This window comes from Misgurnus anguillicaudatus, chromosome 2 (genome assembly GCF_027580225.2).
Source record: "Misgurnus anguillicaudatus chromosome 2, ASM2758022v2, whole genome shotgun sequence".
Lineage (NCBI taxonomy): Eukaryota > Metazoa > Chordata > Actinopteri > Cypriniformes > Cobitidae > Misgurnus > Misgurnus anguillicaudatus.
The window spans coordinates 6,320,657-6,347,747 of NC_073338.2; the positions used below are offsets into that span (position 1 = coordinate 6,320,657).

The 27,091-nt window shown below is 46.9% G+C and overlaps 29 non-coding genes across 29 annotated transcripts; 15 read left to right on the plus strand and 14 right to left on the minus strand.

The window, feature by feature from the left end:
* Positions 1 to 611: 611 nt before the first annotated feature.
* Positions 612 to 684, minus strand: trnar-ccu (transfer RNA arginine (anticodon CCU)). Its single transcript has one exon. It is a non-coding gene; the product is annotated as a tRNA-Arg (tRNA).
* A 138-nt stretch (positions 685 to 822) lies between these two features.
* trnal-caa (transfer RNA leucine (anticodon CAA)) lies at positions 823 to 934 on the plus strand. Its single transcript has 2 exons — positions 823 to 860; positions 889 to 934. It is a non-coding gene; the product is annotated as a tRNA-Leu (tRNA).
* Positions 935 to 1,502: 568 nt separating this feature from the next.
* Positions 1,503 to 1,575, minus strand: trnar-ccu (transfer RNA arginine (anticodon CCU)). The gene has a single exon. It is a non-coding gene; the product is annotated as a tRNA-Arg (tRNA).
* Positions 1,576 to 1,719: 144 nt separating this feature from the next.
* trnal-caa (transfer RNA leucine (anticodon CAA)) lies at positions 1,720 to 1,831 on the plus strand. The gene is made up of 2 exons: positions 1,720 to 1,757; positions 1,786 to 1,831. It is a non-coding gene; the product is annotated as a tRNA-Leu (tRNA).
* Positions 1,832 to 3,318: 1,487 nt separating this feature from the next.
* Positions 3,319 to 3,391, minus strand: trnar-ccu (transfer RNA arginine (anticodon CCU)). Its single transcript has one exon. It is a non-coding gene; the product is annotated as a tRNA-Arg (tRNA).
* A 144-nt stretch (positions 3,392 to 3,535) lies between these two features.
* trnal-caa (transfer RNA leucine (anticodon CAA)) lies at positions 3,536 to 3,647 on the plus strand. The gene is made up of 2 exons: positions 3,536 to 3,573; positions 3,602 to 3,647. It is a non-coding gene; the product is annotated as a tRNA-Leu (tRNA).
* Positions 3,648 to 5,134: 1,487 nt separating this feature from the next.
* trnar-ccu (transfer RNA arginine (anticodon CCU)) lies at positions 5,135 to 5,207 on the minus strand. Its single transcript has one exon. It is a non-coding gene; the product is annotated as a tRNA-Arg (tRNA).
* Positions 5,208 to 5,345: 138 nt separating this feature from the next.
* On the plus strand, positions 5,346 to 5,457 carry trnal-caa (transfer RNA leucine (anticodon CAA)). The gene is made up of 2 exons: positions 5,346 to 5,383; positions 5,412 to 5,457. It is a non-coding gene; the product is annotated as a tRNA-Leu (tRNA).
* A 568-nt stretch (positions 5,458 to 6,025) lies between these two features.
* On the minus strand, positions 6,026 to 6,098 carry trnar-ccu (transfer RNA arginine (anticodon CCU)). The gene has a single exon. It is a non-coding gene; the product is annotated as a tRNA-Arg (tRNA).
* A 138-nt stretch (positions 6,099 to 6,236) lies between these two features.
* On the plus strand, positions 6,237 to 6,348 carry trnal-caa (transfer RNA leucine (anticodon CAA)). Its single transcript has 2 exons — positions 6,237 to 6,274; positions 6,303 to 6,348. It is a non-coding gene; the product is annotated as a tRNA-Leu (tRNA).
* Positions 6,349 to 7,835: 1,487 nt separating this feature from the next.
* trnar-ccu (transfer RNA arginine (anticodon CCU)) lies at positions 7,836 to 7,908 on the minus strand. The gene has a single exon. It is a non-coding gene; the product is annotated as a tRNA-Arg (tRNA).
* Positions 7,909 to 8,046: 138 nt separating this feature from the next.
* Positions 8,047 to 8,158, plus strand: trnal-caa (transfer RNA leucine (anticodon CAA)). The gene is made up of 2 exons: positions 8,047 to 8,084; positions 8,113 to 8,158. It is a non-coding gene; the product is annotated as a tRNA-Leu (tRNA).
* A 568-nt stretch (positions 8,159 to 8,726) lies between these two features.
* On the minus strand, positions 8,727 to 8,799 carry trnar-ccu (transfer RNA arginine (anticodon CCU)). Its single transcript has one exon. It is a non-coding gene; the product is annotated as a tRNA-Arg (tRNA).
* Positions 8,800 to 8,943: 144 nt separating this feature from the next.
* Positions 8,944 to 9,055, plus strand: trnal-caa (transfer RNA leucine (anticodon CAA)). The gene is made up of 2 exons: positions 8,944 to 8,981; positions 9,010 to 9,055. It is a non-coding gene; the product is annotated as a tRNA-Leu (tRNA).
* Positions 9,056 to 10,542: 1,487 nt separating this feature from the next.
* On the minus strand, positions 10,543 to 10,615 carry trnar-ccu (transfer RNA arginine (anticodon CCU)). Its single transcript has one exon. It is a non-coding gene; the product is annotated as a tRNA-Arg (tRNA).
* A 144-nt stretch (positions 10,616 to 10,759) lies between these two features.
* trnal-caa (transfer RNA leucine (anticodon CAA)) lies at positions 10,760 to 10,871 on the plus strand. Its single transcript has 2 exons — positions 10,760 to 10,797; positions 10,826 to 10,871. It is a non-coding gene; the product is annotated as a tRNA-Leu (tRNA).
* Positions 10,872 to 12,575: 1,704 nt separating this feature from the next.
* trnal-caa (transfer RNA leucine (anticodon CAA)) lies at positions 12,576 to 12,687 on the plus strand. The gene is made up of 2 exons: positions 12,576 to 12,613; positions 12,642 to 12,687. It is a non-coding gene; the product is annotated as a tRNA-Leu (tRNA).
* A 1,487-nt stretch (positions 12,688 to 14,174) lies between these two features.
* On the minus strand, positions 14,175 to 14,247 carry trnar-ccu (transfer RNA arginine (anticodon CCU)). Its single transcript has one exon. It is a non-coding gene; the product is annotated as a tRNA-Arg (tRNA).
* A 144-nt stretch (positions 14,248 to 14,391) lies between these two features.
* Positions 14,392 to 14,503, plus strand: trnal-caa (transfer RNA leucine (anticodon CAA)). The gene is made up of 2 exons: positions 14,392 to 14,429; positions 14,458 to 14,503. It is a non-coding gene; the product is annotated as a tRNA-Leu (tRNA).
* Positions 14,504 to 15,990: 1,487 nt separating this feature from the next.
* On the minus strand, positions 15,991 to 16,063 carry trnar-ccu (transfer RNA arginine (anticodon CCU)). The gene has a single exon. It is a non-coding gene; the product is annotated as a tRNA-Arg (tRNA).
* Positions 16,064 to 16,207: 144 nt separating this feature from the next.
* Positions 16,208 to 16,319, plus strand: trnal-caa (transfer RNA leucine (anticodon CAA)). Its single transcript has 2 exons — positions 16,208 to 16,245; positions 16,274 to 16,319. It is a non-coding gene; the product is annotated as a tRNA-Leu (tRNA).
* Positions 16,320 to 17,806: 1,487 nt separating this feature from the next.
* On the minus strand, positions 17,807 to 17,879 carry trnar-ccu (transfer RNA arginine (anticodon CCU)). Its single transcript has one exon. It is a non-coding gene; the product is annotated as a tRNA-Arg (tRNA).
* Positions 17,880 to 18,023: 144 nt separating this feature from the next.
* On the plus strand, positions 18,024 to 18,135 carry trnal-caa (transfer RNA leucine (anticodon CAA)). Its single transcript has 2 exons — positions 18,024 to 18,061; positions 18,090 to 18,135. It is a non-coding gene; the product is annotated as a tRNA-Leu (tRNA).
* A 4,539-nt stretch (positions 18,136 to 22,674) lies between these two features.
* Positions 22,675 to 22,747, minus strand: trnar-ccu (transfer RNA arginine (anticodon CCU)). The gene has a single exon. It is a non-coding gene; the product is annotated as a tRNA-Arg (tRNA).
* Positions 22,748 to 22,891: 144 nt separating this feature from the next.
* On the plus strand, positions 22,892 to 23,003 carry trnal-caa (transfer RNA leucine (anticodon CAA)). The gene is made up of 2 exons: positions 22,892 to 22,929; positions 22,958 to 23,003. It is a non-coding gene; the product is annotated as a tRNA-Leu (tRNA).
* A 1,190-nt stretch (positions 23,004 to 24,193) lies between these two features.
* trnar-ccu (transfer RNA arginine (anticodon CCU)) lies at positions 24,194 to 24,266 on the minus strand. The gene has a single exon. It is a non-coding gene; the product is annotated as a tRNA-Arg (tRNA).
* A 144-nt stretch (positions 24,267 to 24,410) lies between these two features.
* Positions 24,411 to 24,522, plus strand: trnal-caa (transfer RNA leucine (anticodon CAA)). Its single transcript has 2 exons — positions 24,411 to 24,448; positions 24,477 to 24,522. It is a non-coding gene; the product is annotated as a tRNA-Leu (tRNA).
* Positions 24,523 to 26,003: 1,481 nt separating this feature from the next.
* trnar-ccu (transfer RNA arginine (anticodon CCU)) lies at positions 26,004 to 26,076 on the minus strand. Its single transcript has one exon. It is a non-coding gene; the product is annotated as a tRNA-Arg (tRNA).
* A 144-nt stretch (positions 26,077 to 26,220) lies between these two features.
* trnal-caa (transfer RNA leucine (anticodon CAA)) lies at positions 26,221 to 26,332 on the plus strand. Its single transcript has 2 exons — positions 26,221 to 26,258; positions 26,287 to 26,332. It is a non-coding gene; the product is annotated as a tRNA-Leu (tRNA).
* Positions 26,333 to 27,091: the final 759 nt, after the last annotated feature.

Consider the following 27,091-nt stretch of genomic DNA (forward strand, 5'->3'; position numbering starts at 1 on the left):
CTTCCGCTGCGCCACTCTGCTTACACGTGCCCGGGCACGACTCCACCTAGCGTCCCTAGCTTAGGAGGCCACAATGATGTAGAATGTTGGCATCATGCCAAGGATTCAGGTGTCTTGAAAAACTCGTAATTAAGAAATAAGGTACAGCTGCCTCTCCAAAGACGAGGACTCGTGGTGAAACGACGTAATGTTTCGTCAGTGTTTTCTCAGAGCCGGAGCCATGCAGGCTTTTAATTAAAGGACTCCTAGCAGAGGATGGTTTCGATCCATCGACCTCTGGGTTATGGGCCCAGCACGCTTCCGCTGCGCCACTCTGCTTACACGTGCCCGGGCACGACTCAACCTACAGTCCCTGGCATAGCAGGCCACTCTGATGTAGAATGTTGGCACCATGCCAAGGATTCAGGTGTCTTGAATAAACTTGTAATTAAGAAATAAAGTACAGCTGCCTTTCCAATCACGGTGAAATGGCATAACGTTCTGCAAGCCTTTTCTCGGGCCGGAGCCATGCAAGCCTTCAAGAAAAGGTCTCTTAGCAGAGGATGGTTTCGATCCATAGACCCCTGGGTTATGGGCCCAGCACGCTTCCGCTGCGCCACTCTGCTGAAGCGCACCCCAGATGGGACTCGAACCCACAATCCCTGGCTTAGGAGGCCAGTGCCTTATCCATTAGGCCACTGGGGCTTTGGAGTCATGGACCATGTTCTGCTGGACCATCAACAAACACAGACATGCTACCATGGATTGACTGACATGTTGGGAGAACAGAGAACTGACATGACTTTGGACACCTTAACCTCTGTTTTAGGCCAGACGCACCGTGTCAGAATGGCCGAGCGGTCTAAGGCGCCAGACTCAAGGGTGTCCGACCTTCTCAGTGTGTGAGGTTTCTGGTCTCCCAATGGAGGCGTGGGTTAAAATCCCACTTCTGACAGGAGGTTTCAATTTCAATAGCAGGCCACTCTGATGTAGAATGTTGGCACCATGCCAAGGATTCAGGTGTCTTGAATAAACTTGTAATTAAGAAATAAAGTACAGCTGCCTTTCCAAAGACGAGGACTCGTGGTGAAACGACGTAATGTTTCGTCAGTGTTTTCTCAGAGCCGGAGCCATGCAGGCTTTTAATTAAAGGACTCCTAGCAGAGGATGGTTTCGATCCATCGACCTCTGGGTTATGGGCCCAGCACGCTTCCGCTGCGCCACTCTGCTTACACGTGCCCGGGCACGACTCAACCTACAGTCCCTGGCATAGCAGGCCACTCTGATGTAGAATGTTGGCACCATGCCAAGGATTCAGGTGTCTTGAATAAACTTGTAATTAAGAAATAAAGTACAGCTGCCTTTCCAATCACGGTGAAACGGCATAACGTTCTGCCAGCCTTTTCTCGGGCCGGAGCCATGCAAGCCTTCAAGAAAAGGTCTCTTAGCAGAGGATGGTTTCGATCCATCGACCTCTGGGTTATGGGCCCAGCACGCTTCCGCTGCGCCACTCTGCTGAAGCGCACCCCAGATGGGACTCGAACCCACAATCCCTGGCTTAGGAGGCCAGTGCCTTATCCATTAGGCCACTGGGGCTTTGGGGTCACAATCATGGACCATGTTCTGCTGGACCATCAACAAACACAGACATGCTACCATGGATTGACTGACATGTTGGGAGAACAGAGACCTGACATGACTTTGGACACCTTAACCTCTGTTTTAGGCCAGACGCACCGTGTCAGAATGGCCGAGCGGTCTAAGGCGCCAGACTCAAGGGTGTCCGACCTTCTCAGTGTGTGAGGTTTCTGGTCTCCCAATGGAGGCGTGGGTTCAAATCCCACTTCTGACAGGAGGTTTTTGGCGAGGCTAGATGAAACTATCATTGTTCTCCCTCTGGATGCCTTGGTCCAAATCTCATTCACAACAAGTTTTCAAATGCAAGCACTGTCATCAATTGGAATGTCTGAAAGGGCCAATTTCAACCTTTCTCCTAGGAACGAATCTCATTTCCCACAACATGCTCTGAATTAATTATTTCATTAACATCACTTAGGCAGTGGGTGGATCTGAATGTGCCAATTTCAGACTCTCTCCTAGAAATGTCCCACATCCATGGCATTGATGATCAGGCCCCTTTCTCAAAGGCGCGCACGTGTGTTTCATAAAACGAATGTACCCATAGAAAGCACGCGTACGTCTCACTTTCAGACGTGAAATCTATAAATCGTAAATGAGCTTGAAATTGTGCGCAGCTGAACAGTTGGGGAATTTTAATCGATGCCTAATTAATGCCACTGACATATAAAAGAGCGCCTGTCAATGTTTAAATCCTTTATGAGCAGCAAAAGTGGCTTATATTTCCAAAAAACCTACAGCAATCGGACAAGCAAAAGCGCGTGCGTCTGCTCAGACTCTGACATGGCGCTAGGCACTTTTCCACGTCAAAGACAGTTTTAATAATTATGGTCTTTGCCGTGGATTTTGGGGACGCACCCTTTACCATCAAATCTGTGCGTACGCGCGCTTTATAAATGAGGCTCCATGTGTCTTGAATAGGCTTGTAATTAAGAAAAAAAGTACAGCTACTTTCCAAAGATGAGGACTCATGGTGAAACGACGTAATGTCTTGTCAGCGTTTTCTCAGAGCCATGCAGGCTTTTAACTAAAGGACTCCTAGCAGAGGATGGTTTCGATCCATCGACCTCTGGGTTATGGGCCCAGCACGCTTCCGCTGCGCCACTCTGCTTACACGTGCCCGGGCACGACTCCACCTAGCGTCCCTAGCTTAGGAGGCCACAATGATGTAGAATGTTGGCATCATGCCAAGGATTCAGGTGTCTTGAAAAACTCGTAATTAAGAAATAAGGTACAGCTGCCTCTCCAAAGACGAGGACTCGTGGTGAAACGACGTAATGTTTCGTCAGTGTTTTCTCAGAGCCGGAGCCATGCAGGCTTTTAATTAAAGGACTCCTAGCAGAGGATGGCTTCGATCCATCGACCTCTGGGTTATGGGCCCAGCACGCTTCCGCTGCGCCACTCTGCTTACACGTGCCCGGGCACGACTCAACCTACAGTCCCTGGCATAGCAGGCCACTCTGATGTAGAATGTTGGCACCATGCCAAGGATTCAGGTGTCTTGAATAAACTTGTAATTAAGAAATAAAGTACAGCTGCCTTTCCAATCACGGTGAAACGGCATAACGTTCTGCCAGCCTTTTCTCGGGCCGGAGCCATGCAAGCCTTCAAGAAAAGGTCTCTTAGCAGAGGATGGTTTCGATCCATCGACCTCTGGGTTATGGGCCCAGCACGCTTCCGCTGCGCCACTCTGCTGAAGCGCACCCCAGATGGGACTCGAACCCACAATCCCTGGCTTAGGAGGCCAGTGCCTTATTCATTAGGCCACTGGGGCTTTGGGGTCACAATCATGGACCATGTTCTGCTGGACCATCAACAAACACAGACATGCTACCATGGATTGACTGACATGTTGGGAGAACAGAGAACTGACATGACTTTGGACACCTTAACCTCTGTTTTAAGCCAGACGCACCGTGTCAGAATGGCCGAGCGGTCTAAGGCGCCAGACTCAAGGGTGTCCGACCTTCTCAGTGTGTGAGGTTTCTGGTCTCCCAATGGAGGCGTGGGTTCAAATCCCACTTCTGACAGGAGGTTTTTGGCGAGGCTAGATGAAACTATCATTGTTCTCCCTCTGGATGCCTTGGTCCAAATCTCATTCACAACAAGTTTTCAAATGCAAGCACTGTCATCAATTGGAATGTCTGAAAGGGCCAATTTCAACCTTTCTCCTAGGAACGAATCTCATTTCCCACAACATGCTCTGAATTAATTATTTCATTAACATCACTTAGGCAGTGGGTGGATCTGAATGTGCCAATTTCAGACTCTCTCCTAGAAATGTCCCACATCCATGGCATTGATGATCAGGCCCCTTTCTCAAAGGCGCGCACGTGTGTTTCATAAAACGAATGTACCCACAGAAAGCACGCGTACGTCTCACTTTCAGACGTGAAATCTATATATCGTAAATGAGCTTGAAATTGTGCGCAGCTGAACAGTTGGGGAATTTTAATCGATGCCTAATTAATGCCACTGACATATAAAAGAGCGCCTGTCAATGTTTAAATCCTTTATGAGCAGCAAAAGTGGCTTATATTTCCAAAAAACCTACAGCAATCGGACAAGCAAAAGCGCGTGCGTCTGCTCAGACCCTGACATGGCGCTAGGCACTTTTCCACGTCAAAGACAGTTTTAATAATTATGGACTTTGCCGTGGATTTTGGGGACGCACCCTTTACCATCAAATCTGTGCGTACGCGCGCTTTATAAATGAGGCTCCATGTGTCTTGAATAGGCTTGTAATTAAGAAAAAAAGTACAGCTACTTTCCAAAGATGAGGACTCATGGTGAAACGACGTAATGTCTTGTCAGCGTTTTCTCAGAGCCATGCAGGCTTTTAACTAAAGGACTCCTAGCAGAGGATGGTTTCGATCCATCGACCTCTGGGTTATGGGCCCAGCACGCTTCCGCTGCGCCACTCTGCTTACACGTGCCCGGGCACGACTCCACCTAGCGTCCCTAGCTTAGGAGGCCACAATGATGTAGAATGTTGGCATCATGCCAAGGATTCAGGTGTCTTGAAAAACTCGTAATTAAGAAATAAGGTACAGCTGCCTCTCCAAAGACGAGGACTCGTGGTGAAACGACGTAATGTTTCGTCAGTGTTTTCTCAGAGCCGGAGCCATGCAGGCTTTTAATTAAAGGACTCCTAGCAGAGGATGGTTTCGATCCATCGACCTCTGGGTTATGGGCCCAGCACGCTTCCGCTGCGCCACTCTGCTTACACGTGCCCGGGCACGACTCAACCTACAGTCCCTGGCATAGCAGGCCACTCTGATGTAGAATGTTGGCACCATGCCAAGGATTCAGGTGTCTTGAATAAACTTGTAATTAAGAAATAAAGTACAGCTGCCTTTCCAATCACGGTGAAACGGCATAACGTTCTGCCAGCCTTTTCTCGGGCCGGAGCCATGCAAGCCTTCAAGAAAAGGTCTCTTAGCAGAGGATGGTTTCGATCCATCGACCTCTGGGTTATGGGCCCAGCACGCTTCCGCTGCGCCACTCTGCTGAAGCGCACCCCAGATGGGACTCGAACCCACAATCCCTGGCTTAGGAGGCCAGTGCCTTATCCATTAGGCCACTGGGGCTTTGGAGTCATGGACCATGTTCTGCTGGACCATCAACAAACACAGACATGCTACCATGGATTGACTGACATGTTGGGAGAACAGAGAACTGACATGACTTTGGACACCTTAACCTCTGTTTTAGGCCAGACGCACCGTGTCAGAATGGCCGAGCGGTCTAAGGCGCCAGACTCAAGGGTGTCCGACCTTCTCAGTGTGTGAGGTTTCTGGTCTCCCAATGGAGGCGTGGATTAAAATCCCACTTCTGACAGGAGGTTTCAATTTCAATAGCAGGCCACTCTGATGTAGAATGTTGGCACCATGCCAAGGATTCAGGTGTCTTGAATAAACTTGTAATTAAGAAATAAAGTACAGCTGCCTTTCCAAAGACGAGGACTCGTGGTGAAACGACGTAATGTTTCGTCAGTGTTTTCTCAGAGCCGGAGCCATGCAGGCTTTTAATTAAAGGACTCCTAGCAGAGGATGGTTTCGATCCATCGACCTCTGGGTTATGGGCCCAGCACGCTTCCGCTGCGCCACTCTGCTTACACGTGCCCGGGCACGACTCAACCTACAGTCCCTGGCATAGCAGGCCACTCTGATGTAGAATGTTGGCACCATGCCAAGGATTCAGGTGTCTTGAATAAACTTGTAATTAAGAAATAAAGTACAGCTGCCTTTCCAATCACGGTGAAACGGCATAACGTTCTGCCAGCCTTTTCTCGGGCCGGAGCCATGCAAGCCTTCAAGAAAAGGTCTCTTAGCAGAGGATGGTTTCGATCCATCGACCTCTGGGTTATGGGCCCAGCACGCTTCCGCTGCGCCACTCTGCTGAAGCGCACCCCAGATGGGACTCGAACCCACAATCCCTGGCTTAGGAGGCCAGTGCCTTATCCATTAGGCCACTGGGGCTTTGGAGTCATGGACCATGTTCTGCTGGACCATCAACAAACACAGACATGCTACCATGGATTGACTGACATGTTGGGAGAACAGAGAACTGACATGACTTTGGACACCTTAACCTCTGTTTTAGGCCAGACGCACCGTGTCAGAATGGCCGATCGGTCTAAGGCGCCAGACTCAAGGGTGTCTGACCTTCTCAGTGTGTGAGGTTTCTGGTCTCCCAATGGAGGCGTGGGTTCAAATCCCACTTCTGACAGGAGGTTTTTGGCGAGGCTAGATGAAACTATCATTGTTCTCCCTCTGGATGCCTTGGTCCAAATCTCATTCACAACAAGTTTTCAAATGCAAGCACTGTCATCAATTGGAATGTCTGAAAGGGCCAATTTCAACCTTTCTCCTAGGAACGAATCTCATTTCCCACAACATGCTCTGAATTAATTATTTCATTAACATCACTTAGGCAGTGGGTGGATCTGAATGTGCCAATTTCAGACTCTCTCCTAGAAATGTCCCACATCCATGGCATTGATGATCAGGCCCCTTTCTCAAAGGCGCGCACGTGTGTTTCATAAAACGAATGTACCCATAGAAAGCACGCGTACGTCTCACTTTCAGACGTGAAATCTATAAATCGTAAATGAGCTTGAAATTGTGCGCAGCTGAACAGTTGGGGAATTTTAATCGATGCCTAATTAATGCCACTGACATATAAAAGAGCGCCTGTCAATGTTTAAATCCTTTATGAGCAGCAAAAGTGGCTTATATTTCCAAAAAACCTACAGCAATCGGACAAGCAAAAGCGCGTGCGTCTGCTCAGACCCTGACATGGCGCTAGGCACTTTTCCACGTCAAAGACAGTTTTAATAATTATGGTCTTTGCCTTGGATTTTGGGGACGCACCCTTTACCATCAAATCTGTGCGTACGCGCGCTTTATAAATGAGGCTCCATGTGTCTTGAATAGGCTTGTAATTAAGAAAAAAAGTACAGCTACTTTCCAAAGATGAGGACTCATGGTGAAACGACGTAATGTCTTGTCAGCGTTTTCTCAGAGCCATGCAGGCTTTTAACTAAAGGACTCCTAGCAGAGGATGGTTTCGATCCATCGACCTCTGGGTTATGGGCCCAGCACGCTTCCGCTGCGCCACTCTGCTTACACGTGCCCGGGCACGACTCCACCTAGCGTCCCTAGCTTAGGAGGCCACAATGATGTAGAATGTTGGCATCATGCCAAGGATTCAGGTGTCTTGAAAAACTCGTAATTAAGAAATAAGGTACAGCTGCCTCTCCAAAGACGAGGACTCGTGGTGAAACGACGTAATGTTTCGTCAGTGTTTTCTCAGAGCCGGAGCCATGCAGGCTTTTAATTAAAGGACTCCTAGCAGAGGATGGTTTCGATCCATCGATCTCTGGGTTATGGGCCCAGCACGCTTCCGCTGCGCCACTCTGCTTACACGTGCCCGGGCACGACTCAACCTACAGTCCCTGGCATAGCAGGCCACTCTGATGTAGAATGTTGGCACCATGCCAAGGATTCAGGTGTCTTGAATAAACTTGTAATTAAGAAATAAAGTACAGCTGCCTTTCCAATCACGGTGAAATGGCATAACGTTCTGCAAGCCTTTTCTCGGGCCGGAGCCATGCAAGCCTTCAAGAAAAGGTCTCTTAGCAGAGGATGGTTTCGATCCATAGACCCCTGGGTTATGGGCCCAGCACGCTTCCGCTGCGCCACTCTGCTGAAGCGCACCCCAGATGGGACTCGAACCCACAATCCCTGGCTTAGGAGGCCAGTGCCTTATCCATTAGGCCACTGGGGCTTTGGAGTCATGGACCATGTTCTGCTGGACCATCAACAAACACAGACATGCTACCATGGATTGACTGACATGTTGGGAGAACAGAGAACTGACATGACTTTGGACACCTTAACCTCTGTTTTAGGCCAGACGCACCGTGTCAGAATGGCCGAGCGGTCTAAGGCGCCAGACTCAAGGGTGTCCGACCTTCTCAGTGTGTGAGGTTTCTGGTCTCCCAATGGAGGCGTGGGTTAAAATCCCACTTCTGACAGGAGGTTTCAATTTCAATAGCAGGCCACTCTGATGTAGAATGTTGGCACCATGCCAAGGATTCAGGTGTCTTGAATAAACTTGTAATTAAGAAATAAAGTACAGCTGCCTTTCCAAAGACGAGGACTCGTGGTGAAACGACGTAATGTTTCGTCAGTGTTTTCTCAGAGCCGGAGCCATGCAGGCTTTTAATTAAAGGACTCCTAGCAGAGGATGGTTTCGATCCATCGACCTCTGGGTTATGGGCCCAGCACGCTTCCGCTGCGCCACTCTGCTTACACGTGCCCGGGCACGACTCAACCTACAGTCCCTGGCATAGCAGGCCACTCTGATGTAGAATGTTGGCACCATGCCAAGGATTCAGGTGTCTTGAATAAACTTGTAATTAAGAAATAAAGTACAGCTGCCTTTCCAATCACGGTGAAACGGCATAACGTTCTGCCAGCCTTTTCTCGGGCCGGAGCCATGCAAGCCTTCAAGAAAAGGTCTCTTAGCAGAGGATGGTTTCGATCCATCGACCTCTGGGTTATGGGCCCAGCACGCTTCCGCTGCGCCACTCTGCTGAAGCGCACCCCAGATGGGACTCGAACCCACAATCCCTGGCTTAGGAGGCCAGTGCCTTATCCATTAGGCCACTGGGGCTTTGGGGTCACAATCATGGACCATGTTCTGCTGGACCATCAACAAACACAGACATGCTACCATGGATTGACTGACATGTTGGGAGAACAGAGACCTGACATGACTTTGGACACCTTAACCTCTGTTTTAGGCCAGACGCACCGTGTCAGAATGGCCGAGCGGTCTAAGGCGCCAGACTCAAGGGTGTCCGACCTTCTCAGTGTGTGAGGTTTCTGGTCTCCCAATGGAGGCGTGGGTTCAAATCCCACTTCTGACAGGAGGTTTTTGGCGAGGCTAGATGAAACTATCATTGTTCTCCCTCTGGATGCCTTGGTCCAAATCTCATTCACAACAAGTTTTCAAATGCAAGCACTGTCATCAATTGGAATGTCTGAAAGGGCCAATTTCAACCTTTCTCCTAGGAACGAATCTCATTTCCCACAACATGCTCTGAATTAATTATTTCATTAACATCACTTAGGCAGTGGGTGGATCTGAATGTGCCAATTTCAGACTCTCTCCTAGAAATGTCCCACATCCATGGCATTGATGATCAGGCCCCTTTCTCAAAGGCGCGCACGTGTGTTTCATAAAACGAATGTACCCATAGAAAGCACGCGTACGTCTCACTTTCAGACGTGAAATCTATAAATCGTAAATGAGCTTGAAATTGTGCGCAGCTGAACAGTTGGGGAATTTTAATCGATGCCTAATTAATGCCACTGACATATAAAAGAGCGCCTGTCAATGTTTAAATCCTTTATGAGCAGCAAAAGTGGCTTATATTTCCAAAAAACCTACAGCAATCGGACAAGCAAAAGCGCGTGCGTCTGCTCAGACTCTGACATGGCGCTAGGCACTTTTCCACGTCAAAGACAGTTTTAATAATTATGGACTTTGCCGTGGATTTTGGGGACGCACCCTTTACCATCAAATCTGTGCGTACGCGCGCTTTATAAATGAGGCTCCATGTGTCTTGAATAGGCTTGTAATTAAGAAAAAAAGTACAGCTACTTTCCAAAGATGAGGACTCATGGTGAAACGACGTAATGTCTTGTCAGCGTTTTCTCAGAGCCATGCAGGCTTTTAACTAAAGGACTCCTAGCAGAGGATGGTTTCGATCCATCGACCTCTGGGTTATGGGCCCAGCACGCTTCCGCTGCGCCACTCTGCTTACACGTGCCCGGGCACGACTCCACCTAGCGTCCCTAGCTTAGGAGGCCACAATGATGTAGAATGTTGGCATCATGCCAAGGATTCAGGTGTCTTGAAAAACTCGTAATTAAGAAATAAGGTACAGCTGCCTCTCCAAAGACGAGGACTCGTGGTGAAACGACGTAATGTTTCGTCAGTGTTTTCTCAGAGCCGGAGCCATGCAGGCTTTTAATTAAAGGACTCCTAGCAGAGGATGGCTTCGATCCATCGACCTCTGGGTTATGGGCCCAGCACGCTTCCGCTGCGCCACTCTGCTTACACGTGCCCGGGCACGACTCAACCTACAGTCCCTGGCATAGCAGGCCACTCTGATGTAGAATGTTGGCACCATGCCAAGGATTCAGGTGTCTTGAATAAACTTGTAATTAAGAAATAAAGTACAGCTGCCTTTCCAATCACGGTGAAACGGCATAACGTTCTGCCAGCCTTTTCTCGGGCCGGAGCCATGCAAGCCTTCAAGAAAAGGTCTCTTAGCAGAGGATGGTTTCGATCCATCGACCTCTGGGTTATGGGCCCAGCACGCTTCCGCTGCGCCACTCTGCTGACGCGCACCCCAGATGGGACTCGAACCCACAATCCCTGGCTTAGGAGGCCAGTGCCTTATTCATTAGGCCACTGGGGCTTTGGGGTCACAATCATGGACCATGTTCTGCTGGACCATCAACAAACACAGACATGCTACCATGGATTGACTGACATGTTGGGAGAACAGAGAACTGACATGACTTTGGACACCTTAACCTCTGTTTTAAGCCAGACGCACCGTGTCAGAATGGCCGAGCGGTCTAAGGCGCCAGACTCAAGGGTGTCCGACCTTCTCAGTGTGTGAGGTTTCTGGTCTCCCAATGGAGGCGTGGGTTCAAATCCCACTTCTGACAGGAGGTTTTTGGCGAGGCTAGATGAAACTATCATTGTTCTCCCTCTGGATGCCTTGGTCCAAATCTCATTCACAACAAGTTTTCAAATGCAAGCACTGTCATCAATTGGAATGTCTGAAAGGGCCAATTTCAACCTTTCTCCTAGGAACGAATCTCATTTCCCACAACATGCTCTGAATTAATTATTTCATTAACATCACTTAGGCAGTGGGTGGATCTGAATGTGCCAATTTCAGACTCTCTCCTAGAAATGTCCCACATCCATGGCATTGATGATCAGGCCCCTTTCTCAAAGGCGCGCACGTGTGTTTCATAAAACGAATGTACCCATAGAAAGCACGCGTACGTCTCACTTTCAGACGTGAAATCTATATATCGTAAATGAGCTTGAAATTGTGCGCAGCTGAACAGTTGGGGAATTTTAATCGATGCCTAATTAATGCCACTGACATATAAAAGAGCGCCTGTCAATGTTTAAATCCTTTATGAGCAGCAAAAGTGGCTTATATTTCCAAAAAACCTACAGCAATCGGACAAGCAAAAGCGCGTGCGTCTGCTCAGACCCTGACATGGCGCTAGGCACTTTTCCACGTCAAAGACAGTTTTAATAATTATGGACTTTGCCGTGGATTTTGGGGACGCACCCTTTACCATCAAATCTGTGCGTATGCGCGCTTTATAAATGAGGCTCCATGTGTCTTGAATAGGCTTGTAATTAAGAAAAAAAGTACAGCTACTTTCCAAAGATGAGGACTCATGGTGAAACGACGTAATGTCTTGTCAGCGTTTTCTCAGAGCCATGCAGGCTTTTAACTAAAGGACTCCTAGCAGAGGATGGTTTCGATCCATCGACCTCTGGGTTATGGGCCCAGCACGCTTCCGCTGCGCCACTCTGCTTACACGTGCCCGGGCACGACTCCACCTAGCGTCCCTAGCTTAGGAGGCCACAATGATGTAGAATGTTGGCATCATGCCAAGGATTCAGGTGTCTTGAAAAACTCGTAATTAAGAAATAAGGTACAGCTGCCTCTCCAAAGACGAGGACTCGTGGTGAAACGACGTAATGTTTCGTCAGTGTTTTCTCAGAGCCGGAGCCATGCAGGCTTTTAATTAAAGGACTCCTAGCAGAGGATGGTTTCGATCCATCGACCTCTGGGTTATGGGCCCAGCACGCTTCCGCTGCGCCACTCTGCTTACACGTGCCCGGGCACGACTCAACCTACAGTCCCTGGCATAGCAGGCCACTCTGATGTAGAATGTTGGCACCATGCCAAGGATTCAGGTGTCTTGAATAAACTTGTAATTAAGAAATAAAGTACAGCTGCCTTTCCAATCACGGTGAAACGGCATAACGTTCTGCCAGCCTTTTCTCGGGCCGGAGCCATGCAAGCCTTCAAGAAAAGGTCTCTTAGCAGAGGATGGTTTCGATCCATCGACCTCTGGGTTATGGGCCCAGCACGGTTCCGCTGCGCCACTCTGCTGAAGCGCACCCCAGATGGGACTCGAACACACAATCCCTGGCTTAGGAGGGCAGTGCCTTATCCATTAGGCCACTGGGGCTTTGGGGTCACAATCATGGACCATGTTCTGCTGGACCATCAACAAACACAGACATGCTACCATGGATTGACTGACATGTTGGGAGAACAGAGAACTGACATGACTTTGGACACCTTAACCTCTGTTTTAAGCCAGACGCACCGTATCAGAATGGCCGAGCGGTCTAAGGCGCCAGACTCAAGGGTGTCCGACCTTCTCAGTGTGTGAGGTTTCTGGTCTCCCAATGGAGGCATGGGTTCAAATCCCACTTCTGACAGGAGGTTTTTGGAGAGGCTAGATGAAACTATCATTGTTCTCCCTCTGGATGCCTTGGTCCAAATCTCATTCACAACAAGTTTTCAAATGCAAGCACTGTCATCAATTGGATTGTCTGAAAGGGCCAATTTCAACCTTTCTCCTAGGAACGAATCTCATTTCCCACAACATGCTCTGAATTAATTATTTCATTAACATCACTTAGGCAGTGGGTGGATCTGAATGTGCCAATTTCAGACTCTCTCCTAGAAATGTCCCACATCCATGGCATTGATGATCAGGCCCCTTTCTCAAAGGCGCGCACGTGTGTTTCATAAAACGAATGTACCCATAGAAAGCACGCGTACGTCTCACTTTCAGACGTGAAATCTATAAATCGTAAATGAGCTTGAAATTGTGCACAGCTGAACAGTTGGGGAATTTTAATCGATGCCTAATTAATGCCACTGACATATAAAAGAGCGCCTGTCAATGTTTAAATCCTTTATGAGCAGCAAAAGTGGCTTATATTTCCAAAAAACCTACAGCAATCGGACAAGCAAAAGCGCGTGCGTCTGCTCAGACCCTGACATGGCACTAGGCACTTTTCCACATCAAAGACAGTTTTAATAATTATGGACTTTGCCGTGGATTTTGGGGACGCACCCTTTACCATCAAATCTGTGCGTACGCGCGCTTTATAAATGAGGCTCCATGTGTCTTGAATAGGCTTGTAATTAAGAAAAAAAGTACAGCTACTTTCCAAAGATGAGGACTCATGGTGAAACGACGTAATGTCTTGTCAGCGTTTTCTCAGAGCCATGCAGGCTTTTAACTAAAGGACTCCTAGCAGAGGATGGTTTCGATCCATCGACCTCTGGGTTATGGGCCCAGCACGCTTCCGCTGCGCCACTCTGCTTACACGTGCCCGGGCACGACTCCACCTAGCGTCCCTAGCTTAGGAGGCCACAATGATGTAGAATGTTGGCATCATGCCAAGGATTCAGGTGTCTTGAAAAACTCGTAATTAAGAAATAAGGTACAGCTGCCTCTCCAAAGACGAGGACTCGTGGTGAAACGACGTAATGTTTCGTCAGTGTTTTCTCAGAGCCGGAGCCATGCAGGCTTTTAATTAAAGGACTCCTAGCAGAGGATGGTTTCGATCCATCGACCTCTGGGTTATGGGCCCAGCACGCTTCCGCTGCGCCACTCTGCTTACACGTGCCCGGGCACGACTCAACCTACAGTCCCTGGCATAGCAGGCCACTCTGATGTAGAATGTTGGCACCATGCCAAGGATTCAGGTGTCTTGAATAAACTTGTAATTAAGAAATAAAGTACAGCTGCCTTTCCAATCACGGTGAAACGGCATAACTTTCTGCCAGCCTTTTCTCGGGCCGGAGCCATGCAAGCCTTCAAGAAAAGGTCTCTTAGCAGAGGATGGTTTCGATCCATCGACCTCTGGGTTATGGGCCCAGCACGCTTCCGCTGCGCCACTCTGCTGAAGCGCACCCCAGATGGGACTCGAACCCACAATCCCTGGCTTAGGAGGCCAGTGCCTTATCCATTAGGCCACTGGGGCTTTGGGGTCCCCATCATGGACCATGTTCTCCTGGACCATCAACAAACACAGACATGCTACCATGGATTGACTGACATGTTGGGAGAACAGAGAACTGACATGACTTTGGACACCTTAACCTCTGTTTTAGGCCAGACGCACAGTGTCAGAATGGCCGAGCGGTCTAAGGTGCCAGACTCAAGGGTGTCCGACCTTCTCAGTGTGTGAGGTTTCTGGTCTCCCAATGGAGGCGTGGGTTCAAATCCCACTTCTGACAGGAGGTTTTTGGCGAGGCTAGATGAAACTATCATTGTTCTCCCTCTGGATGCCTTGGTCCAAATCTCATTCACAACAAGTTTTCAAATGCAAGCACTGTCATCAATTGGAATGTCTGAAAGGCCCAATTTCAACCTTTCTCCTAGGAACGAATCTCATTTCCCACAACATGCTCTGAATTAATTATTTCATTAACATCACTTAGGCAGTGGGTGGATCTGAATGTGCCAATTTCAGACTCTCTCCTAGAAATGTCCCACATCCATGGCATTGATGATCAGGCCCCTTTCTCAAAGGCGCGCACGTGTGTTTCATAAAACGAATGTACCCATAGAAAGCACGCGTACGTCTCACTTTCAGACGTGAAATCTATAAATCGTAAATGAGCTTGAAATTGTGCGCAGCTGAACAGTTGGGGAATTTTAATCGATGCCTAATTAATGCCACTGACATATAAAAGAGCGCCTGTCAATGTTTAAATCCTTTATGAGCAGCAAAAGTGGCTTATATTTCCAAAAAACCTACAGCAATCGGACAAGCAAAAGCGCGTGCGTCTGCTCAGACCCTGACATGGCGCTAGGCACTTTTCCACGTCAAAGACAGTTTTAATAATTATGGACTTTGCCGTGGATTTTGGGGACGCACCCTTTACCATCAAATCTGTGCGTACGCACGCTTTATAAATGAGGCTCCATGTGTCTTGAATAGGCTTGTAATTAAGAAAAAAAGTACAGCTACTTTCCAAAGATGAGGACTCATGGTGAAACGACGTAATGTCTTGTCAGCGTTTTCTCAGAGCCATGCAGGCTTTTAACTAAAGGACTCCTAGCAGAGGATGGTTTCGATCCATCGACCTCTGGGTTATGGGCCCAGCACGCTTCCGCTGCGCCACTCTGCTTACACGTGCCCGGGCACGACTCCACCTAGCGTCCCTAGCTTAGGAGGCCACAATGATGTAGAATGTTGGCATCATGCCAAGGATTCAGGTGTCTTGAAAAACTCGTAATTAAGAAATAAGGTACAGCTGCCTCTCCAAAGACGAGGACTCGTGGTGAAACGACGTAATGTTTCGTCAGTGTTTTCTCAGAGCCGGAGCCATGCAGGCTTTTAATTAAAGGACTCCTAGCAGAGGATGGTTTCGATCCATCGACCTCTGGGTTATGGGCCCAGCACGCTTCCGCTGCGCCACTCTGCTTACACGTGCCTGGGCACGACTCAACCTACAGTCCCTGGCATAGCAGGCCACTCTGATGTAGAATGTTGGCACCATGCCAAGGATTCAGGTGTCTTGAATAAACTTGTAATTAAGAAATAAAGTACAGCTGCCTTTCCAATCACGGTGAAACGGCATAACTTTCTGCCAGCCTTTTCTCGGGCCGGAGCCATGCAAGCCTTCAAGAAAAGGTCTCTTAGCAGAGGATGGTTTCGATCCATCGACCTCTGGGTTATGGGCCCAGCACGCTTCCGCTGCGCCACTCTGCTGAAGCGCACCCCAGATGGGACTCGAACCCACAATCCCTGGCTTAGGAGGCCAGTGCCTTATCCATTAGGCCACTGGGGCTTTGGGGTCCCCATCATGGACCATGTTCTCCTGGACCATCAACAAACACAGACATGCTACCATGGATTGACTGACATGTTGGGAGAACAGAGAACTGACATGACTTTGGACACCTTAACCTCTGTTTTAGGCCAGACGCACCGTGTCAGAATGGCCGAGCGGTCTAAGGCGCCAGACTCAAGGGTGTCCGACCTTCTCAGTGTGTGAGGTTTCTGGTCTCCCAATGGAGGCGTGGGTTCAAATCCCACTTCTGACAGGAGGTTTTTGGCGAGGCTAGATGAAACTATCATTGTTCTCCCTCTGGATGCCTTGGTCCAAATCTCATTCACAACAAGTTTTCAAATGCAAGCACTGTCATCAATTGGAATGTCTGAAAGGCCCAATTTCAACCTTTCTCCTAGGAACGAATCTCATTTCCCACAACATGCTCTGAATTAATTATTTCATTAACATCACTTAGGCAGTGGGTGGATCTGAATGTGCCAATTTCAGACTCTCTCCTAGAAATGTCCCACATCCATGGCATTGATGATCAGGCCCCTTTCTCAAAGGCGCGCACGTGTGTTTCATAAAACGAATGTACCCATAGAAAGCACGCGTACGTCTCACTTTCAGACGTGAAATCTATAAATCGTAAATGAGCTTGAAATTGTGCGCAGCTGAACAGTTGGGGAATTTTAATCGATGCCTAATTAATGCCACTGACATATAAAAGAGCGCCTGTCAATGTTTAAATCCTTTATGAGCAGCAAAAGTGGCTTATATTTCCAAAAAACCTACAGCAATCGGACAAGCAAAAGCGCGTGCGTCTGCTCAGACCCTGACATGGCGCTAGGCACTTTTCCACGTCAAAGACAGTTTTAATAATTATGGACTTTGCCGTGGATTTTGGGGACGCACCCTTTACCATCAAATCTGTGCGTACGCACGCTTTATAAATGAGGCTCCATGTGTCTTGAATAGGCTTGTAATTAAGAAAAAAAGTACAGCTACTTTCCAAAGATGAGGACTCATGGTGAAACGACGTAATGTCTTGTCAGCGTTTTCTCAGAGCCATGCAGGCTTTTAACTAAAGGACTCCTAGCAGAGGATGGTTTCGATCCATCGACCTCTGGGTTATGGGCCCAGCACGCTTCCGCTGCGCCACTCTGCTTACACGTGCCCGGGCACGACTCCACCTAGCGTCCCTAGCTTAGGAGGCCACAATGATGTAGAATGTTGGCATCATGCCAAGGATTCAGGTGTCTTGAAAAACTCGTAATTAAGAAATAAGGTACAGCTGCCTCTCCAAAGACGAGGACTCGTGGTGAAACGACGTAATGTTTCGTCAGTGTTTTCTCAGAGCCGGAGCCATGCAGGCTTTTAATTAAAGGACTCCTAGCAGAGGATGGTTTCGATCCATCGACCTCTGGGTTATGGGCCCAGCACGCTTCCGCTGCGCCACTCTGCTTACACGTGCCCGGGCACGACTCAACCTACAGTCCCTGGCATAGCAGGCCACTCTGATGTAGAATGTTGGCACCATGCCAAGGATTCAGGTGTCTTGAATAAACTTGTAATTAAGAAATAAAGTACAGCTGCCTTTCCAATCACGGTGAAACGGCATAACGTTCTGCCAGCCTTTTCTCGGGCCGGAGCCATGCAAGCCTTCAAGAAAAGGTCTCTTAGCAGAGGATGTTTTCGATCCATCGACCTCTGGGTTATGGGCCCAGCACGCTTCCGCTGCGCCACTCTGCTGAAGCGCACCCCAGATGGGACTCGAACCCACAATCCCTGGCTTAGGAGGCCAGTGCCTTATCCATTAGGCCACTGGGGCTTTGGGGTCACGATCATGGACCATGTTCTGCTGGACCATCAACAAACACAGACATGCTACCATGGATTGACTGACATGTTGGGAGAACAGAGAACTGACATGACTTTGGACACCTTAACCTCTGTTATAGGCCAGACGCACCGTGTCAGAATGGCCGAGCGGTCTAAGGCGCCAGACTCAAGGGTGTCCGACCTTCTCAGTGTGTGAGGTTTCTGGTCTCCCAATGGAGGCGTGGGTTCAAATCCCACTTCTGACAGGAGGTTTTTGGAGAGGCTAGATGAAACTATCATTGTTCTCCCTCTGGATGCCTTGGTCCAAATCTCATTCACAACAAGTTTTCAAATGCAAGCACTGTCATCAATTGGAATGTCTGAAAGGGCCAATTTCAACCTTTCTCCTAGGAACGAATCTCATTTCCCACAACATGCTCTGAATTAATTATTTCATTAACATCACTTAGGCAGTGGGTGGATCTGAATGTGCCAATTTCAGACTCTCTCCTAGAAATGTCCCACATCCATGGCATTGATGATCAGGCCCCTTTCTCAAAGGCGCGCACGTGTGTTTCATAAAACGAATGTACCCATAGAAAGCACGCGTACGTCTCACTTTCAGACGTGAAATCTATAAATCGTAAATGAGCTTGAAATTGTGCGCAGCTGAACAGTTGGGGAATTTTAATCGATGCCTAATTAATGCCACTGACATATAAAAGAGCGCCTGTCAATGTTTAAATCCTTTATGAGCAGCAAAAGTGGCTTATATTTCCAAAAAACCTACAGCAATCGGACAAGCAAAAGCGCGTGCGTCTGCTCAGACCCTGACATGCCGCTAGGCACTTTTCCACGTCAAAGACAGTTTTAATAATTATGGACTTTGCCGTGGATTTTGGGGACGCACCCTTTACCATCAAATCTGTGCGTACGCACGCTTTATAAATGAGGCTCCATGTGTCTTGAATAGGCTTGTAATTAAGAAAAAAAGTACAGCTACTTTCCAAAGATGAGGACTCATGGTGAAACGACGTAATGTCTTGTCAGCGTTTTCTCAGAGCCATGCAGGCTTTTAACCTCTTAGACGTCGAGCCAGCCCCCCCCCCCACTCTGGCAAATGGCATACCCAAAATAAAAAGGCTGTTGCTCATGCATGCTACTGTCCACAAACATAACCAAGGTGTCTTTTGAAAGCTAACACTTCAAATTTCACTACTAGAAATGCAGAACTGTTCTAGCAATAAATATTTCATAGATATGGCAGCAGAAATACAGCGCTCAAGATTTTTTCTCTTTTAAAAAATTTCTATTCTTACATTTCTATGGCAAAATAACTAACCAACCAGTGGTAAATGAGCCTGAAAATATAATTGATCTAAACTCACAGGTCTTGACAGTCTATTTGTAAAATTTGAAGTTGATACAAGCAAAAATGAGGTTTTTACAAGCTTTTTTGTTAGTGTATGTCTGGGTGTCTTTCCAAAAAAAGCCACTTGGAGACTCCAAAGGGACACTTGGTTACCACCTTCTACATTGAGGTCTAACATGTTTATCTGACCATTTCCACACATTTTATTTTGATTTAGTATGTGACAGAATAATATACACTGTTTTTTCTGGAAAATACTAACTTTCTGGATATATTTTAAAAGGTATTTATGTGCATTTTTCTTGGTGTGCTATTTGAAGGCTCCAAAAGGACACCCAATTACTTACTCATATAAAATGAAACAATGTCTTTATTTACTTACATAATTTTGCATGGTTTAGGAAAATGTACAACATTAAAGAACAAATTTATGTATAGGTTTTTATATGTTTACAATATAGTAGTTATCAACAAACTGTGATAAAGTATTGCACATAGCTTGGCAGTGCTGTGACACGAGTCAAAAATACAAACTATTTACAAAGTATTGCATTTACACTTTAGGATTATGACTATTAGTGTAATGTACCATCATGCCTGCTCTATTCATACACAAAATTCACACTTTAGGATTATGAATAGCAGTGTAATGTCCCATCATCCCTGCTGTACTCATACATAAAATTCACACTTTAGGATTATGGCTATCAGAGTAATGTACCATCATCCCTGCTCTATTCATACACAAAATTCACACTTTAGGATTATGAATAGCAAAGTAATGTCCCATTATGCCTGCTGTATTCATACACAAAATTCACACTTTAGGATTATGGCTATCAGAGTAATGTACCATCATGCCTGCTCTATTCATACACAAAATTCACACTTTAGGATTATGGCTATCAGAGTAATGTACCATCATGCCTGCTCTATTCATAAACAAAGTTCACACTTTAGGATTATGAATAGCAGAGTAATGTACCATCAGACCTGTTCTAGTGATGCCATTTGCACACATTCACAATACTATCTTACAATAATCTGTCAACAGTCTGCCTCAAAGTACAGTTTTCTTTTCAGCATTGTATTTTCACCAACCATACAGTGCTGCGTGAGTCAGATGGAGATTCTATCTGTGTCCTTTTCTTTCCTCTCCCCTTGGCACAGGTGAACGCAGGTGAAGATGTTTAGAAAGGCAGGAATGATTAGTCTGTGGTCCAGAGGCCTCTGGTAACCACTCTTCATCAGAAGTGTCAGCATCCCTATTGACATTTACAAATAGGTTTAGAAATGCATCTTCTAATGCAACAGATAATATTACACAGTCGAACTATCACGTATTCACTGCATTTTCCTCCCATTGACACAATAAGAACGTTTTACTTTCTACATACAGTAAAACATGTTTCATATGCTTTACATAAGTGTTTCTAAGTGATGCTAATGGCTACAACAAACTGTATTATGGCTACAACAAACTGTATTAGAAACTCACTTTCTACTGTAATAACAAGTTAGAAAGAGCTTGTTACATTTTGCCCTTATTTGCGCATGCAAGTTACTAGTCTTCCTTCAAATACGTTATATCGCAATATTAGCAATTGAATAATACTTTGATTACACGATGCATCAATGCACTAATAAGGTATAATAGTCAAAGTCATAAAACGCCTTTTACTAAACAAATGTAATACGAAGTAAGAATAATACAGTACAGATCGCTAAAATACTTATAACTTACCGATCTAGACCGTGTAAAAACATTTCCTCTTGTTCCAAATCGACACTGCAAACACTTTCTTCTTCGGTATCCTCGACATTTTCTTCATCACTGCTTCGCATAAGTTCTTCCAAGGCAGCAGAAAGAGAAAAAACTTCTGTCCTCGATGCTAGTCCATTGTAAGAAGTGCTAACAAGCAGGTGACGTCTCAAAGCCCTGTATGTGCACGAGCACGAGTGCGTAACTCTTCTGAGTGCTAATGTATACGCACAGATAACAACACTATAATATACAAGCATTATGCAAATCCGCACATGGGTGTATCCGTCATATCATTAGCTACACGTCACTAGACGCTACATGATTTCAATTGGTCATTTGTCCATTTTTTTTATAAAAAACTTTTGCATACGCACAAGCAAACGCTACCTGCAGAACACGCCCCCTTTCACTATTTTATAAGTTTGCCGGGGTAGTTTTTATCAGAAATGACTTGAACTACTCTCATTTTGTTTAGAACACTCTACTAGATGCATTGACGCGTTTGGATTTATCGAAAAATGTGTTTTGAAAGACATAATCGTCGAGTGAACGGAAGTATGACGACATGTTTACCAGATACGAGGGTGTAAACAATGGACATATAAACCTTTTTTTTTACCGGTCAGTGTGTTTTGTGCAAATATTTACTATGGATATTGGATACTGGACTACTTTTCTTCGAAGAGCAATACATGTTACCATTATTTGACCAGACATCTCGTTGCTAGAACACAAAAAGGTAAGGATTCGTCCGCTTTGTTATAGCTTTGCATTGTTTTACTCTTCATACAGAATAACCAAAAACTCCTACTAAGTTATTTATATTGTTGAATGCATACACGCAAATGAATTTGTGTTCTTTTATCTTTCAAACGGTGCATTGGTTGACCACATTAGTTGACTAAGTGTTGTTTAAATGAGCAATGAATGTAAACAGTGAGCGTTCGGCTGTAATGGCGAGGCCGCCCATGATCTTTGTCTGTTAACTTGTTAACTAAAGGACTCCTAGCAGAGGATGGTTTCGATCCATCGACCTCTGGGTTATGGGCCCAGCACGCTTCCGCTGCGCCACTCTGCTTACACGTGCCCGGGCACGACTCCACCTAGCGTCCCTAGCTTAGGAGGCCACAATGATGTAGAATGTTGGCATCATGCCAAGGATTCAGGTGTCTTGAAAAACTCGTAATTAAGAAATAAGGTACAGCTGCCTCTCCAAAGACGAGGACTTGTGGTGAAACGACGTAATGTTTCGTCAGTGTTTTCTCAGAGCCGGAGCCATGCAGGCTTTTAATTAAAGGACTCCTAGCAGAGGATGGTTTCGATCCATCGACCTCTGGGTTATGGGCCCAGCACGCTTCCGCTGCGCCACTCTGCTTACACGTGCCTGGGCACGACTCAACCTACAGTCCCTGGCATAGCAGGCCACTCTGATGTAGAATGTTGGCACCATGCCAAGGATTCAGGTGTCTTGAATAAACTTGTAATTAAGAAATAAAGTACAGCTGCCTTTCCAATCACGGTGAAACGGCATAACTTTCTGCCAGCCTTTTCTCGGGCCGGAGCCATGCAAGCCTTCAAGAAAAGGTCTCTTAGCAGAGGATGGTTTCGATCCATCGACCTCTGGGTTATGGGCCCAGCACGCTTCCGCTGCGCCACTCTGCTGAAGCGCACCCCAGATGGGACTCGAACCCACAATCCCTGGCTTAGGAGGCCAGTGCCTTATCCATTAGGCCACTGGGGCTTTGGGGTCACGATCATGGACCATGTTCTGCTGGACCATCAACAAACACAGACATGCTACCATGGATTGACTGACATGTTGGGAGAACAGAGAACTGACATGACTTTGGACAGCTTAACCTCTGTTTTAGGCCAGACGCACCGTGTCAGAATGGCCGAGCGGTCTAAGGCGCCAGACTCAAGGGTGTCCGACCTTCTCAGTGTGTGAGGTTTCTGGTCTCCCAATGGAGGCGTGGGTTCAAATCCCACTTCTGACAGGAGGTTTTTGGCGAGGCTAGATGAAACTATCATTGTTCTCCCTCTGGATGCCTTGGTCCAAATCTCATTCACAACAAGTTTTCAAATGCAAGCACTGTCATCAATTGGAATGTCTGAAAGGGCCAATTTCAACCTTTCTCCTAGGAACGAATCTCATTTCCCACAACATGCTCTGAATTAATTATTTCATTAACATCACTTAGGCAGTGGGTGGATCTGAATGTGCCAATTTCAGACTCTCTCCTAGAAATGTCCCACATCCATGGCATTGATGATCAGGCCCCTTTCTCAAAGGCGCGCACGTGTGTTTCATAAAACGAATGTACCCATAGAAAGCACGTGTACGTCTCACTTTCAGACGTGAAATCTATAAATCGTAAATGAGCTTGAAATTGTGCGCAGCTGAACAGTTGGGGAATTTTAATCAATGCCTAATTAATGCCACTGACATATAAAAGAGCGCCTGTCAATGTTTAAATCCTTTATGAGCAGCAAAAGTGGCTTATATTTCCAAAAAACCTACAGCAATCGGACAAGCAAAAGCGCGTGCGTCTGCTCAGACCCTGACATGGCGCTAGGCACTTTTCCACGTCAAAGACAGTTTTAATAATTATGGACTTTGCCGTGGATTTTGGGGACGCACCCTTTACCATCAAATCTGTGCGTACGCGCGCTTTATAAATGAGGCTCCATGTGTCTTGAATAGGCTTGTAATTAAGAAAAAAAGTACAGCTACTTTCCAAAGATGAGGACTCATGGTGAAACGACGTAATGTCTTGTCAGCGTTTTCTCAGAGCCATGCAGGCTTTTAACTAAAGGACTCCTAGCAGAGGATGGTTTCGATCCATTGACCTCTGGGTTATGGGCCCAGCACGCTTCCGCTGCGCCACTCTGCTTACACATGCCCGGGCACGACTCCACCTAGCGTCCCTAGCTTAGGAGGCCACAATGATGTAGAATGTTGGCATCATGCCAAGGATTCAGGTGTCTTGAATAAACTTGTAATTAAGAAATAAAGTACAGCTGCCTTTCCAATCACGGTGAAACGGCATAACGTTCTGCCAGCCTTTTCTCGGGCCGGAGCCATGCAAGCCTTCAAGAAAAGGTCTCTTAGCAGAGGATGGTTTCGATCCATCGACCTCTGGGTTATGGGCCCAGCACGCTTCCGCTGCGCCACTCTGCTGAAGCGCACCCCAGATGGGACTCGAACCCACAATCCCTGGCTTAGGAGGCCAGTGCCTTATCCATTAGGCCACTGGGGCTTTGGGGTCACAATCATGGACCATGTTCTGCTGGACCATCAACAAACACAGACATGCTACCATGGATTGACTGACATGTTGGGAGAACAGAGAACTGACATGACTTTGGACACCTTAACCTCTGTTTTAGGCCAGTCGCACCGTGTAAGAATGGCTGAGCGGTCTAAGGCGCCAGACTCAAGGGTGTCCGACCTTCTCAGTGTGTGAGGTTTCTGGTCTCCTAATGGAGGCGTGGGTTCAAATCCCACTTCTGACAGGAGGTTTTTGGCGAGGCTAGATGAAACTATCATTGTTCTCCCTCTGGATGCCTTGGTCCAAATCTCATTCACAACAAGTTTTCAAATGCAAGCACTGTCATCAATTGGAATGTCTGAAAGGGCCAATTTCAACCTTTCTCCTAGGAACGAATCTCATTTCCCACAACATGCTCTGAATTAATTATTTCATTAACATCACTTAGGCAGTGGGTGGATCTGAATGTGCCAATTTCAGACTCTCTCCTAGAAATGTCCCACATCCATGGCATTGATGATCAGGCCCCTTTCTCAAAGGCGCGCACGTGTGTTTCATAAAACGAATGTACCCATAGAAAGCACGCGTACGTCTCACTTTCAGACGTGAAATCTATAAATCGTAAATGAGCTTGAAATTGTGCGCAGCTGAACAGTTGGGGAATTTTAATCAATGCCTAATTAATGCCACTGACATATAAAAGAGCGCCTGTCAATGTTTAAATCCTTTATGAGCAGCAAAAGTGGCTTATATTTCCAAAAAACCTACAGCAATCGGACAAGCAAAAGCGCTTGCGTCTGCTCAGACCCTGACATGGCGCTAGGCACTTTTCCACGTCAAAGACAGTTTTAATAATTATGGACTTTGCCGTGGATTTTGGGGACGCACCCTTTACCATCAAATCTGTGCGTACGCGCGCTTTATAAATGAGGCTCCATGTGTCTTGAATAGGCTTGTAATTAAGAAAAAAAGTACAGCTACTTTCCAAAGATGAGGACTCATGGTGAAACGACGTAATGTCTTGTCAGCGTTTTCTCAGAGCCATGCAGGCTTTTAACTAAAGGACTCCTAGCAGAGGATGGTTTCGATCCATCGACCTCTGGGTTATGGGCCCAGCACGCTTCCGCTGCGCCACTCTGCTTACACGTGCCCGGGCACGACTCCACCTAGCGTCCCTAGCTTAGGAGGCCACAATGATGTAGAATGTTGGCATCATGCCAAGGATTCAGGTGTCTTGAAAAACTCGTAATTAAGAAATAAGGTACAGCTGCCTTTCCAAAGACGAGGACTCGTGGTGAAACGACGTAATGTTTCGTCAGTGTTTTCTCAGAGCCATGCAGGCTTTTAATTAAAGGACTCCTAGCAGAGGATGGTTTCGATCCATCGACCTCTGGGTTATGGGCCCAGCACGCTTCCGCTGCGCCACTCTGCTTACACGTGCCTGGGCACGGCTCAACCTACAGTCCCTGGCATAGCAGGCCACTCTGATGTAGAATGTTGGCACCATGCCAAGGATTCAGGTGTCTTGAATAAACTTGTAATTAAGAAATAAAGTACAGCTGCCTTTCCAATCACGGTGAAACGGCATAACGTTCTGGCAGCCTTTTCTCGGGCCGGAGCCATGCAAGCCTTCAAGAAAAGGTCTCTTAGACGAGGATGGTTTCGATCCATCGACCTCTGGGTTATGGGCCCAGCACGCTTCCGCTGCGCCACTCTGCTGAAGCGCACCCCAGATGGGACTCGAACCCACAATCCCTGGCTTAGGAGGCCAGTGCCTTATCCATTAGGCCACTGGGGCTTTGGGGTCACGACCATGGACCATGTTCTGGTGGACCATCAACAAACACAGACATGCTACCATGGATTGACTGACATGTTGGGAGAACAGAGAACTGACATGACTTTGGACACCTTAACCTCTGTTTTAGGCCAGACGCACCGTGTCAGAATGGCCGAGCGGTCTAAGGCGCCAGACTCAAGGGTGTCCGACCTTCTCAGTGTGTGAGGTTTCTGGTCTCCCAATGGAGGCGTGGGTTCAAATCCCACTTCTGACAGAAGGTTTTTGGCGAGGCATTGAAACTATCATAGTTCTCCCTCTGGATGCCTTGGTCCAAATCTCATTCACAACAAGTTTTCAAATGCAAGCACTGTCATCAATTGGAATGTCTGAAAGGGCCAATTTCAACCTTTCTCCTAGGAACGAATCTCATTTCCCACAACATGCTCTGAATTAATTATTACTTAGGCAGTGGGTGGATCTGAATGTGCCAATTTCAGACTCTCTCCTAGAAATGTCCCAAATCCATGGCATTGATGATCAGGCCCCTTTCTCAAAGGCGCACACGTGTGATTCATAAAACGAATGTACCCATAGAAAGCACGCGTACGTCTCACTTTCAGACGTGAAATCTATAAATCGTAAATGAGCTTGAAATTGTGCGCAGCTGAACAGTTGGGGAATTTTAATCGATGCCTAATTAATGCCACTGACATATAAAAGAGCGCCTGTCAATGTTTAAATCCTATATGAGCAGCAAAAGTGGCTTATATTTCCAAAAAACCTACAGCAATCGGACAAGCAAAAGCGCGTGCGTCTGCTCAGACGCTGACATGGCGCTAGGCACTTTTCCACGTCAAAGACAGTTTTAATAAATATGGACTTTGCCGTGGATTTTGGGGACGGACCCTTTACCATCAAATCTGTGCGTACGCGCGCTTTATAAATGAGGCTCCATGTGTCTTGAATAGACTTGTAATTAAGAAAAAAAGTACAGCTACTTTGGTAAGCCATAACATCTGGGGTTGATGCGGGT